Source organism: Crocodylus porosus, unplaced genomic scaffold (genome assembly GCF_001723895.1).
Source record: "Crocodylus porosus isolate Cpor-Errol unplaced genomic scaffold, CroPor_comp1, whole genome shotgun sequence".
Classification (NCBI taxonomy): Eukaryota; Metazoa; Chordata; order Crocodylia; family Crocodylidae; genus Crocodylus; species Crocodylus porosus.
The window spans coordinates 89,756,416-89,768,610 of NW_017728886.1; the positions used below are offsets into that span (position 1 = coordinate 89,756,416).

The 12,195-nt window shown below is 39.5% G+C and overlaps 1 long non-coding RNA gene across 2 annotated transcripts in view; it reads right to left on the minus strand.

Moving 5' to 3' along the window:
* Positions 1-12,195, minus strand: part of LOC109312761 — a 42,961-nt gene that overhangs the window by 14,293 nt on the left and 16,473 nt on the right. The gene's annotated exons all lie outside the window — the stretch shown is intronic.

Here is a 12,195-nt window from a genome sequence, read left to right on the forward strand (position 1 = left end):
GAAACAATATGCTCAGATCTCTATATTGTCAGAATGACTAGACATTTTGGCTAGTCTCAGAACCTAATTCTTCACTAAAAAATTAAAGGAACCAGTTTTGGTTCCTTTTTCTTGGGAAAACAATTCTTCAACAGTTTAAGAATGTTAATTATGTTCACTTTCCATAAAACCAAGGTGCTACTCTTTTACTAAAGTGTTCACCAAATCCTCCTAATGGTTGACTGTAGACAGGATACAGGTTCATATCATAGAAGATTCTCCCAGGATCCTAATCTAAAGCATGACCGGATAGGTTAATAAATGCTATGGTTACCAAAGGGTTAACACTATGAAGCAAAAACATTACAATATAGGTAGATTATCAACAGGACAGTGGCAGAGTATAAACATCACAGCCAGTTGTGCTGACTTAAATGCCAAGATTTTTAAATGTTTGAAGCCAAGCAAATCTAGTTTAGCCATTATTTTCTAATTTAAATAATAGATTGAAACAGTCTGTAACCTTTTAATATCACTTTCAAATGTGGTTAGCCTCTTTAGCGAATAAAAGGCCACACTCCTATTTCAGGTAGTTATGTGAAACTATGTTGTAGACCTCAAAAATCCACAAGCACCAGTATTTCAAATCATTTTTATTAGAATCACTTAAATCTATAGACAGCTATAGACATGCCTGTGGTATAACTAAATTGCAATAATTATCTGAAGAAAGCCCAGGCTGCAAAATTAGGATGTAGGTACAAACTTAAAAATGTTCGGATGTCTTTAGCATTTAAGGTTAAAATGAATGTTTAAAGGTAATTATTGACAAAGAAGTAATTAAAGAGAGCAGTGTATAATTTCATAGTACAATGAATAATATTGCGTGGAGCTGCTTGCTTCTAATGATGATTATCCATGCCAATAAGTGTGACAATGATGTTTTCTTGTGCTGTACTGAGGCACTCTCATTTCTGTGTGTAATGTTTTTGTTAGCAGATTAGAATTAGGCTTGCAGATTCTTATAATGTAATCTCTATTATTTTAGATTTCCAGTCTGAGAAGATGCTTTTCAGGGACATCCCAAAAAGGCTTACTATTTCTCCCCTCATGTAGGAAAAAGGATTCTTGATGCATGCTTGTTTCCTAACAGGAAACTAACCATGCCAACCAAATAATATAAGTAATTATTTTAAAGTAAACAAGAGAGATAAATAAAAGTTTTCCTCAGCATGATACATTTGAATACAGAATTATGCATTTCCTCTCCAGTCAAAAAAGCATTCCCTATTTTTCAAAGGAATTACTCAATGAGGAATTTTGAACTGATATTTACAATGGCACTCCTCACTTGCTCATTCTTTTATGCTTTTCACAAGCATCTGAGGCAAATTCTACTTGACAAAGCTTCAGTCCTGCTAACTTAAAATTCATATAGAAATTTCATCTGGAAAAATCAGTGCAGTACTGCTGGGCCAGAGTAGTTGTTTCACCCCACCACGACAAGTGTTGCATCAGAGTGATGGAATCATTAATTCCTGAATAAGTCTATTAAAGGTCTCCTTTGGTATCCAAACTGTAAGATCCTACTGTATCTTAATTTTAAATTAATGTTAATTCAGTGTCACCATTTTTTCCTGAGACCATTGCAGTCTGAGGATTATTTGATTCCATCCAAGATATTTTTTTCCTTGGTAGTCATCAAACCGTCATCCTGTGCCCATGTTATTTCAACCACTCCCCATTCTCTTCCTTCAAGGACAGCAGGAACATACTGTTCTCTTAGAGTTCTTAGGGTGTGTACAAACATTCACAGCCCCTGGTCTACAGTCATGCAACTTTCTTTAAGTTGCATGATAATAAATTGGGAGTAACAGGTACAGACGTTCACCAATGCTGGGAGCCACGTTGGGAGCCCAATTTAAGTAACTCACGGTAGGGGTAGGGGCAGATGAGCCCAGAGAGGGGTTAGTGGGTCCAGGGTGGGTTTGGGAGGATCAAGTGAGGTTGGTGGGTCTGAACGGTGGGAGTTAGGAGGCTAAAAATAACTTGGTCTGGGTTGGGGGGGGCTGGAAGAGTGTGGGCCCCAGGGCTGGGGTGAGCAGCAGGGCTTTCCAAGTACCAGGGCTGCACTCTAAATGTGTTCAGATGTTTGATAGAGCTGGCTAACCTGTTCTCAATCTAAGTTAGTTCACCTGCATGGGGCCTGCCATTCTTGACCAGATTTAAACCCCCCAAGTGTCTGCACAGATGAGCCTTTAGATCAATCTCACCCTAGTTAGGTGAATCTAAATGTAACATGTACCCTTAATCTCTTCAGCCACTTCATACATTTTACAAGATAGGGATGTAGACTGGAGGCTGGAAAAAAGTAGGAAGTTGACCAGAATCATGACAGACAAGAACAAATCGGGGGGCTTCGGGACAAGACGCTGAAAAAAATTTGCAGCTTATTCTAAGAATCTACATTCCCCACTTTCATGGAGGTAGAAAATACAGAGATTCTTTTTATCACCTGGTTTCATATAATAGGACACAGTTGCTTTGCTACATAAGGCTTATGCACAGACAACACTGTTTTGCAGAAATCTTTATTATGTATGAATACACCAGTGTTTGGGGTTTTATTTTTCCATATTCTGACTATGACACCTACAGGCCAAAATGTAGCTCTGCAGCTAACTGAAAAAGGATTTTTGGAGAAAACACCTTCCTTGGTCATCCAGTGGGTGCAACTATATGCGAAGGTGCATACTATCATTTTATTAATGAATTATTCAGACTAGTGTGTTCACACATGCTTTTGTCCTCTTTTTTTTTTCCAGCAGCAGCATGTAACTAGTTTCCCAAGTCTCCTAAAGGTAATTTTGAAAATCATGTCTATGTGTTGGTGCAAGAGTATTACAAGGTATATAGAACTCATAAAGGGTCTGTAGCACCTGAATTACTATGTTGTTCTTTATAAAAATGTGTGCATTTTAAAATATAGTTTCTTTCCATAGCTAATGAAAAATGACTGCATGAGAAAATCACAACAGCTTTTACCTTCCACAAAGTGGAAAAAAGACATCATGCTCATAATGGGGAAAAGGCATGATGAAATTTCTGAATGCTATTATGTCATGCTTAGGTGTAGTGCCAGAATGATTACAGACCCTCACTATAGCTCCACAGGCTCCAGTTTGAGGCTGGCTCCAGATTCACATCAAGCTGTATGCATCAAGTTTCCCCAGCCCAGATATCCAGGTACTCAGCTATAGCTGTGCTATCAATGGCAGCTGCATAGGATGCGGGTCACATCACTCATTTGTGTGCTGTCAGCTACAAAAGCTGATATGTCTTAACAACATGCTAGTCCTATGAGTTGTGTCAACAGTGGATTTTGGTAGCTGCAAGCTAATGACACATAAACTTGATTCTCCTCTCATGCTAATGGACTTCAAAAGCTGTGCCACTGCAATAAAAACCTTGATTGTTTAATTCAGGGGAGAATCAAGTCTACTGAATGCAAAATCAAAACTCTCCTTATCCCTCATCCAACCTTAGAGCCTGAATGTGTCAAAACAAAGATGTCAGCAAGAAATGGCCTATAAATAGTAAAACTTGACTAACGTGTAATACAAATGAGCAGCTGCATTACTTGAGAAATGTGCCAAGTTTTTTCAGGGCTGCTCTAAGCAGAGTTCTTTATCATTTCATCACTAAGCTTGGTAGACTCTTTAGCAAACAAAATGCCAGCAGCCTATTTCACAAAGGATAAATGGTGCTGTAGAGCTCCAAAGAAATGTACAGCTCCAATATTTCAGATCAGTGTTGAAAGATTCAGTAAAATTAAGTGCTTAAATAGAAAAAAACTAATTATAAACAAAGCTGGCCAATATCAGCATCTCATCTTGGGAATGTATACCAAAGACTCATCTATTGGCCAAATCAGTTTTCTTTTGAAGTTGACCATACTTTTGATACAACAACTTATATTCACTCTATTGTACTGAATATAAGAGCCTAGGATTATAAAAAAGTAGAGCTAGAAGATGGTTGGCAAACTAGCCTGTTGCCCCAGACTGGATCCAGATTGCAGAAATCCTCATATGTCCTCAGATCCATAGGGGCAATCATCATAGCTATTGCAGCGACAGTGGGTACAGCCATGATGAGGGATCTAGAGAGAGCAAGTTGTATGGGGGGGAGGTTCCATGTCCCAGCAATGGTCAAGCAGCAGCAATGGCAAATCGAGCTCACTGCTGATAGCCATGAGCAGCAGGGCCAAAGGGCCCCAAATTCTACAGCAAGCCATTCCCTACAACTTCCAGTGGACCAGCAGGCCAGATAGAGAGGCTCCACTGGCTGGATCTGGGCTATAAGCCCTATGTTGGACACCCCTGGACTAGAAGGAACCTCATACAGTCATCTAGTCCAGCCCCTCTCAAGGCAGGATCATCCCTGTAAAGCAGTGGTTCTCAACCTTATCCAGCTTAGGGCACCCCTTCATAACTTCTGTGAATTTAGTGGTACCCAATTTCAAAAACTAATTTGTATATTAAAGTACTTACTTTCTTAATTTCAAAAACTAATTTGTATATTAAAGTGCTTACTTTCTTGCAGAGGGGCCAGGCAATGCGGGGTGGAGAAACAGCCAGGCAGAGACAGTGTGAGGGTTCAGCCAGGATATATAGGTGGCCAGCCCTGAAGGGCAACCAAGAGGTCAGCTATGTGGGGGTACAGGTTTCCAGGACATCAGGTCAGGGTCTGGATCAGTGGAGCAGGTAACATGGGTCCAGGTCCCAGGAGAGCCGAGAGGGGGATCCAACAGACATAGTCTGGGGTGCAAGCTGAGGTCAGAAACCAGACAAATCAGAGAGCCAGGTACCAAGTTCCAGGGAAGATCCAAGAGGAGGGTCAGAGAAAGCTGAAGGTGAGACAGGAGCCAAGGGAATCAGAAAAAGCTGTGAGCATAAGGCTTGCCAGAGCAGACTGAGGCTATTGTCAAGGCATAACTGCAGCCTGAGCCTGAAGATGTGCTTAAAAGGCGTAAGTGGTGCTCTCAGCAGCCAATCCAATTACAGAAGACTGGGGCAGTCCATTAGCCTGGGATCAAGGTCACAACTTTTCTAGGTAGCATTGGAACAGGCTCCTTAGGGAAGTTGTGGAGTCTCCATCCCTAGAGATTTTCAAGAAAAGGTTAGACAAACACTTTACTGCACTGATTCTCAACCAGGGTGCTGTGATACACTGGGGTGCAATGAAAGCCTTCAAAGGGTGCCACAAGGTGTGAGGAGATAAGCTGATAAGTACAGCCTCAGATCTAGACCTGACCTTGATCCTAGGCTAATGGACTGCTCTTATTCACCTCTTTCAATATGAAGAGACTCTCTTCATCAACTCAACAGGGTTGTTTCAGATTTATATTAGGGTAACAAAAATAAAGTTTGCCACAAAGTGGTTGTGCTATGTAAACATGTAAAAGCAATGAATGTTGCCACCTCCCATTCCTCCTTGTCAAACATTATGCAGTCTCTATGAACTAATAAAACCTCATGTCTATTTTTTCCTTTTTACAAGGATTGTACTAATACAACTGCCCTGATAACATACAAGCAATAATAAGAGCTTTGTAAGTAAGTTATTACTCTTGCCTCCCAGTGTTATGTGAGACAATGGCTGTTTAATGATTTATTTTTCCTCTCTCTCTTTCTCTCTTTGTAGCTGAGGTATTTTGGTTACATCAGCATTTTGCATGTATCGGTGGCTCTGTCCACTCAGCAGATCATGCAAGACAAATAAAAACAGGATAGGGAGGGATATTAGCTGATCTGCCTGTATGTATAAGAGCCATCAGGGTTACACCAATGTCGAGATTCCCTATACTCAAATTATTTTTCAGGCATTGCCATTGTCAAAATAGTATCCCAAAAGGACATGTGAACTAACTCATATTCATAACCGTTTACAACTGAAAAGAATTTTTCCTTATTTGAAATTCTAAAAAGTCTTTCAAGGATGGCACCCCTTTGTCTTATATCCTTTCCAATCCCAGAAATTTCTGGTTTCAAAAAGACAATAGGAAGACAGTCATACAGTTGCCTTCCAACAACCCCATGATGTAGCACTCAATGTCACAACCTGGCTTGTGGGAAACCAGGGTTTATTTCTCCAGTGGGGAACCAACCCTCAATGCCATGCTGTGGGTGACTGATTGCAAATCAGGATGGAATTTGATGCCACCAGATCTAAAAAAAAGTCAGAAATACGAAGACAAATAAAGACCATCTGGCAGACATAAACGTAAATGAGATGCAAGCCAAAAACCTCAATAAAGACTGAATCACCATCAATCTACTATATATGCAAAGTCCCAAAACAACAGAAGAATTATTTTGTAGTGAGTGATGTTTTGCTACTGGGGCACTGTGCACAGTATGATTAATTTTCACAATCTAATGAGTTCTCCCCAACAAAAAAGGCACTTTATGAAACTCTAAATTTATTCTACAGTATAAGTCTTAAATTTCATTCATCCATTTATTCAAAAGTGTATTTGCTACACTTTTTATCTTATTGTACTATGTTGGGGAAATGTGTACCAGAGCTGTAAATGAATGCTTGTTACATTAACTAAAAATATTCTCAAGGTCCTAGCTTCAAGGGAAAAAAACTTGTATTAAAAGTGGTGGGTATATGACATTATATTTTAGTCTGTGTCAACACTTCTCATATAGTACAGAAACATGAACATGATTCTCAGCCATAAACTTTCTGTTTGGGGTAATTCTACCTTAGACTCCATGGGCGCATCTACACAAGATGTTTACTGCAGAGCAGAATAATTACCTCTTCAGTAAACGTTGTGCATCTACACATGCACCCCTATTAGACTGGAGCAAACTAACTCCACAGCAGGATAGTAACTGGTACTTACTAGTACTGTAAATACAAGTACTATCTTACTGTGGAGTTTTTTACTCCACAGCAGTGCATGTGTAGATGCTGTCCCAGCTGGGGCACAAGGGTGCTTCAGTGTGGCCTCTGCCTACTGACTAGCCCCACACTGGAGCACCATCATGCCCCAGTCAGCCCCTCCACAGCACGCTGAGCCAGAGGGAAGCAGCTCCAGGCTGGCAGGCTGACGCCCAGAGCTCCCTCCTAGCTGGGGTCGCTCTAACCCAGCTCAACGTGCTGCAGTCCTGGGCACACATTCAAACAGCATGCCTGGGAGCAATAAACTCTGGTGCAATAAGCTCCAGAGTTTATTGTTTTGCATTAATTGCACGTGTAGACGTGCCCCATGACAATGAAGAATAATACCTAGTAGGGCTGTGCGACGCTTCAGTCTCTGATTTGATTCGGCAGAGATTCAGCCCGATTCAGTGGCCAAATCTCTGAATCCGAATTGAATCAGAGGACCCTTTAATCTCTCCAAATGGAATTGGAACCCTCTGAATCGATTCAGAGAAATTCAGAAAGATTCAGCGATTCAGACATAGACACAGCTTTAAATGTTTTTTCTACGTACCTTTAGGTAGCAGGTGGCTCATGAGTGCTGCGATGCTGGGGCACATGGAGCATCCCACAGAAGCGTGGGGGGTTCCCCATCATGCTTGGCAGCAGTCCTAGAAGTGGATCAGAAGCACTTCCGGTCTCCTTCCAGGTCTTCTGGAAAGCACGCTGGGGGCGCCACCCCGCACCCCCCCCAGATTGGCAACTGGTGCCTCCTGGGTTTGGGGGGGTACCTGGGGTTTCCCCACAGCTGATCTCCAAGCCAGGGGAATGATGGGGGGGGGCCTAGCAAGCTCCCTAGCAGACCCAGAAGTGGACATCGAGCATGTGTAGGGCCCCCCACCCTGCACTCCTGTGCGATGTTCCATATACCTCAGCATTGCAGTGTTCATGAACCATACCTGGTACCTCGAGGTATGTTGAAAAAACATTTAAAGCTGTGTCTATGTCCGAATCAGCATCAAATCTTCAAATTCAGCCGAATCAAATCGGGGACAGTAATCCGAATCAACAAATCAAATCACTGTTCCTGATTTGAGCTGAATCCGAATTGAATAGGGCTCGTTTCACACACCCCTAATCCCTAGCACTTTCTTCAGCTTTTTCCCCTACAGAATACAAATAAGTCTCCCTGAAGTCTATGGGCTTAACTTGTAACCTGCAGTGGAAAAAATGGGTTCCTTTTACAAATAACAAACAAATGACTCATATGAATTAATTTGGCTGCTTTAAAATTACTGTAAATGTCAAGGAAGTGCACATTCTGTATTCATAAGTCAAAATCTACTTTGATCCATGTTGATAAATAACAATTTGTAGACATTTAAAAATCATTGCTAAACAAAGAAGTCTTGTAATTAAATACTGAAAGCTGGGTTGTGCTCTGTGATTTTAACCCAAAGGGTAACATCCTGCTCCATTAAAGTTAATGGGAGTTTTGATATTGATGTCTGTGGGAACCGGATTTCATCTGAGGCTTTCACCTAACTAACATCTCAAACCACCTTAGCAAGGGCACCAGGTGAAGCCACGCTTCTGACTCTTCATATGTGACAGCAAAGCCAACTAACTGAAAAAGGAACAGACTATACTACCCAGACCACATCCTCTCATAGAAGAAAGATTCAAAAGACAGTGAACATTTTGAGAATAGGTTAATTCTCACAGCAAGGAGTCTTTTTTTTTTCTTAATGAAATAATCTTAAATAAATATGTTTTTCATATTTCTACTATGTTTCAATTTTCTTTTAATGTTATTGAGTATGAGGAATTCAGAAATGAAGAAGTTAAACAAAAAGCTCTCCTTTGGTGTATTCAGAAGGGTAGGAACAAACAGAAGGATTGGATGGAATTTCAGTAGCACTTTGAATTAAGTCTCATTTTTTAAATTATTTATATATATTTAATGAATGAGTAATACATGCTGCTACATTATTTAGTAACTTATTGTAAAGCATGTTGGAGAATGCTGTTCTTATCAAGTGCTTTATAGCCTGTAGATATTCTAACGCTGTAACCATACTAGTAAAAGACCCGCAAATATTTAGAGAAAATGATCTAAAAATGTAGATCTAAATTATACTTTCTCTAATACTTAGAAAAAATTATTTAAAAATCTATGCTGAATGTGGAACTGAGGTTAAAAGAGGTATCCAGACTTTTTTATTTGTTCAGCAGTTTCTGATACAGAGACTTACAGACCCAATGTGCACATAGTGGTCCCTATGGGTGACTTGACATCTGCCATGGAAATCCATTGGACTATGGTGCTCACTTTTTTATTATATCATTTATGATTAAATCAGTAAGGGATTGTTTGTAGCACAGGAAAAATCCATATTTTTAGAAGATCATCCAAGGACTTGCAATATCTCAGTCCTAAATATATTGCCTACTTCATTAGGCCTCTACAAACAACATTGTAATACAAATAATAAATATCAGAGGCGGAACTAAAACAGGATTTGTTCCATGATTAGAAAAAAGATTACAATGAAGCAATATTCTTTACTCTCCATAGTCCATAGTATGTTAAAAGAATATTAGGGCTTCAAAGTGAAGTAGGCTAAATGTATGTTATTTTTGCCTCTTGCGTGCATGCATCATTGCAGTTTTTAATTATGCGCTTACATAATTGCTTTCTTCAGCAATAGATTGATTATGTCATGCATAGAGAGGTCCTAGTAAAAGTGCTATTCTTTTCAAGGTAATTGCTGCTGCACTCCCCATTTCTGTAGTAGGGCTCAGTAGGATTCAGTAGGACTACCATCCTCAATCCCCACACTCCCCACAACCCATCTGCTGTAAGGGATTATAGTGCCAGCTGAATACATTTAGCATGGGATGCGTTTCTCCGTCCTGGTGGTTCCTACCTGATCACCTGAGCTCAACATCTCCTATATACACACCCTGTCAAAGCCTCTGATTTGAGCGAGATTGGTAATATGGACACTTGTCTCTCACCCAGATCCACTCATTTGACAATGTCGTTTTTCTCCTATAAACCCATTTTATGCATTTGACAGGATGTTCACATCTTCAGTGTGCAAATAAATTATCTGTATGTTTTTCAATGGACCACTATTGTAATACACATTGAATAAATTATTTTCCCAGTTATTCAGTCATATTGTTTTGCATTATTCTTCCAGCAGTGGAAACATGGAGTTCAGGGAAGAAAATATACTCTACTACCATACTTTCCCTCTGTAGAGACATTGGCAGTCGGAGGAGTAATGTAAGTAATATCAATGCAATCAAAAGAACACAAGGAAAAACAAAAAAGATTAGCATTCCAAATTATAATTTGACTTTTTCTTGTAATCTTGGGAACTGTTGCACTTTAACATGCATTTGCTTCACACTGAATCTCTTCTGAATCTCCAGGAGAGGGAGACAATGAATAGGACAGTAGAAAGGATTGAATGCTGATGTCAATTAAACTGAATCCATGAAATAAATGAGAGTTGTGAATGGTGGTTCTTCATAGCCAGTCCAGTTTGGTATGCAGGAAAATGCTTCCATTTTATTGCAATAGTAAATTTCAGAGCACAGAGAGATAGAATATTGGCATTTCAATCAGGGAAGCTTCACACACACACAGAGCCCACTCCACTCTGTGTTGAAAGCTTTATGAAAGAAAGCCTGTAGGATATCCAAGAGATTACTTACAAGAGTCTAAAGGAAGGAGTTTCACAAAATCCTTATAACACAGCCTAGTGCCCTTGTTGATGTGAATTTGAAATATGCCCCTGAACTCCTCAGAGTCCATAGAAGAGGCACATAGGTAAATGCACATGCCTGCAAACACAGACAAACAGGCTTATACTCATTGTTTCGCATACAAGGTGTCTTCTTTGAGATGTGAAAACGAGTGATATTTTAGGGGTGTAGCATAAACTGTCATTACAATATCAGTCAATCAGTGAATTATAAAATAGCTTTATGTGTTTCTGCTGTGTACAGGAGAAAGCAGATAGCATCGAATGAGTGCATCTGGGTGAGAGAGAAGAGTCAATATTTCAGTATTCAAGAAACCACAGAATACATGGCTTAATATATTCTGAGAATTTTCTTTTGCCATAGTGTTGCATGAAATATAGGCCTCTGCACATTAGTAAAGTATTTATAAACTGTTTCTTTGCTTGCTACTAAGAAAAAAGCCAATGAGACCCATTTCACTTGTGCTAAATAGGATTTCTGAGAGGCTGCAGATTTTGCTTTGGTAAATTATTAAGCCACACAGACATTTTTAATAAAATGTCTCTGCTTAAAATCCTGAAAAAGGATGCTCCTGAATAGACTGTGAAAGGCAGAGAACTGAAACAGGTAGATTATGCAGGGGATTTAAATATCTGTAAGGACTAACTCATGAATTTTTGCTAAAGTTCTAGGACAGAACTGAATCTAAATCTATGTCTAATGTAGTCTCTCAAAATATAATATGCATAAATATTGACATGAATATTTCACAAGCAGGTAGCATTCTGATACCTTAAACCAGGTGTACCCAATGGGTCTCCACTTAATGGGTTAGACACCACTAAAACCACATAATAAAATTAATCTGCAATTCAATGTTTTTATGTTCAATAGGTATGGCATCATATGCCTTACATACATAAAGTACAATAAAAAGAATCACAGGGCTTTTGTTAAGTTTTGTCAGTCAGTGATTACTGAACGGTCCATGATTATAACCTCACTGATTGGTTGATTCTGTTATTGAGGACAGGCACCACTAAAAAGCCCCTTTGCAGACTGCATATAAATGCTTTATAGACTACATTTTGGAACCCCTTCCTTATATAAAATAATGTGCGTAATTTATAGTCTCTATGTGATTCAGGCGCCTAGCCAATTCCCATTTTAAACCTTGCTTTTCAATGTACTTGAAATATACAGATAAAGATGTTGCACTAGAATAGATTATGGAGAGCAGATTCAGAAGTGATAGGTATCTGAGAGCTTGCAGAAAGAGCAGCCAGCAGGAAGATGTGCAAAGTATCAATTACAGTAGCCTCCTCCCGCTTATATATGGCTATACTTTTCAGTCTCTGTGCATAAGTTACCCCAAGCAAGCTTCCTGTAGTCTCGGTTATCTAAAATTTATAGCATCTGATACATTGCCTCTAAATTTGGTCCTGTATCATCATTACAAGGTGCTGGAAACATTTTTGTTTTACAATACACAATTGCTTCATGACTCACAAAGTAATT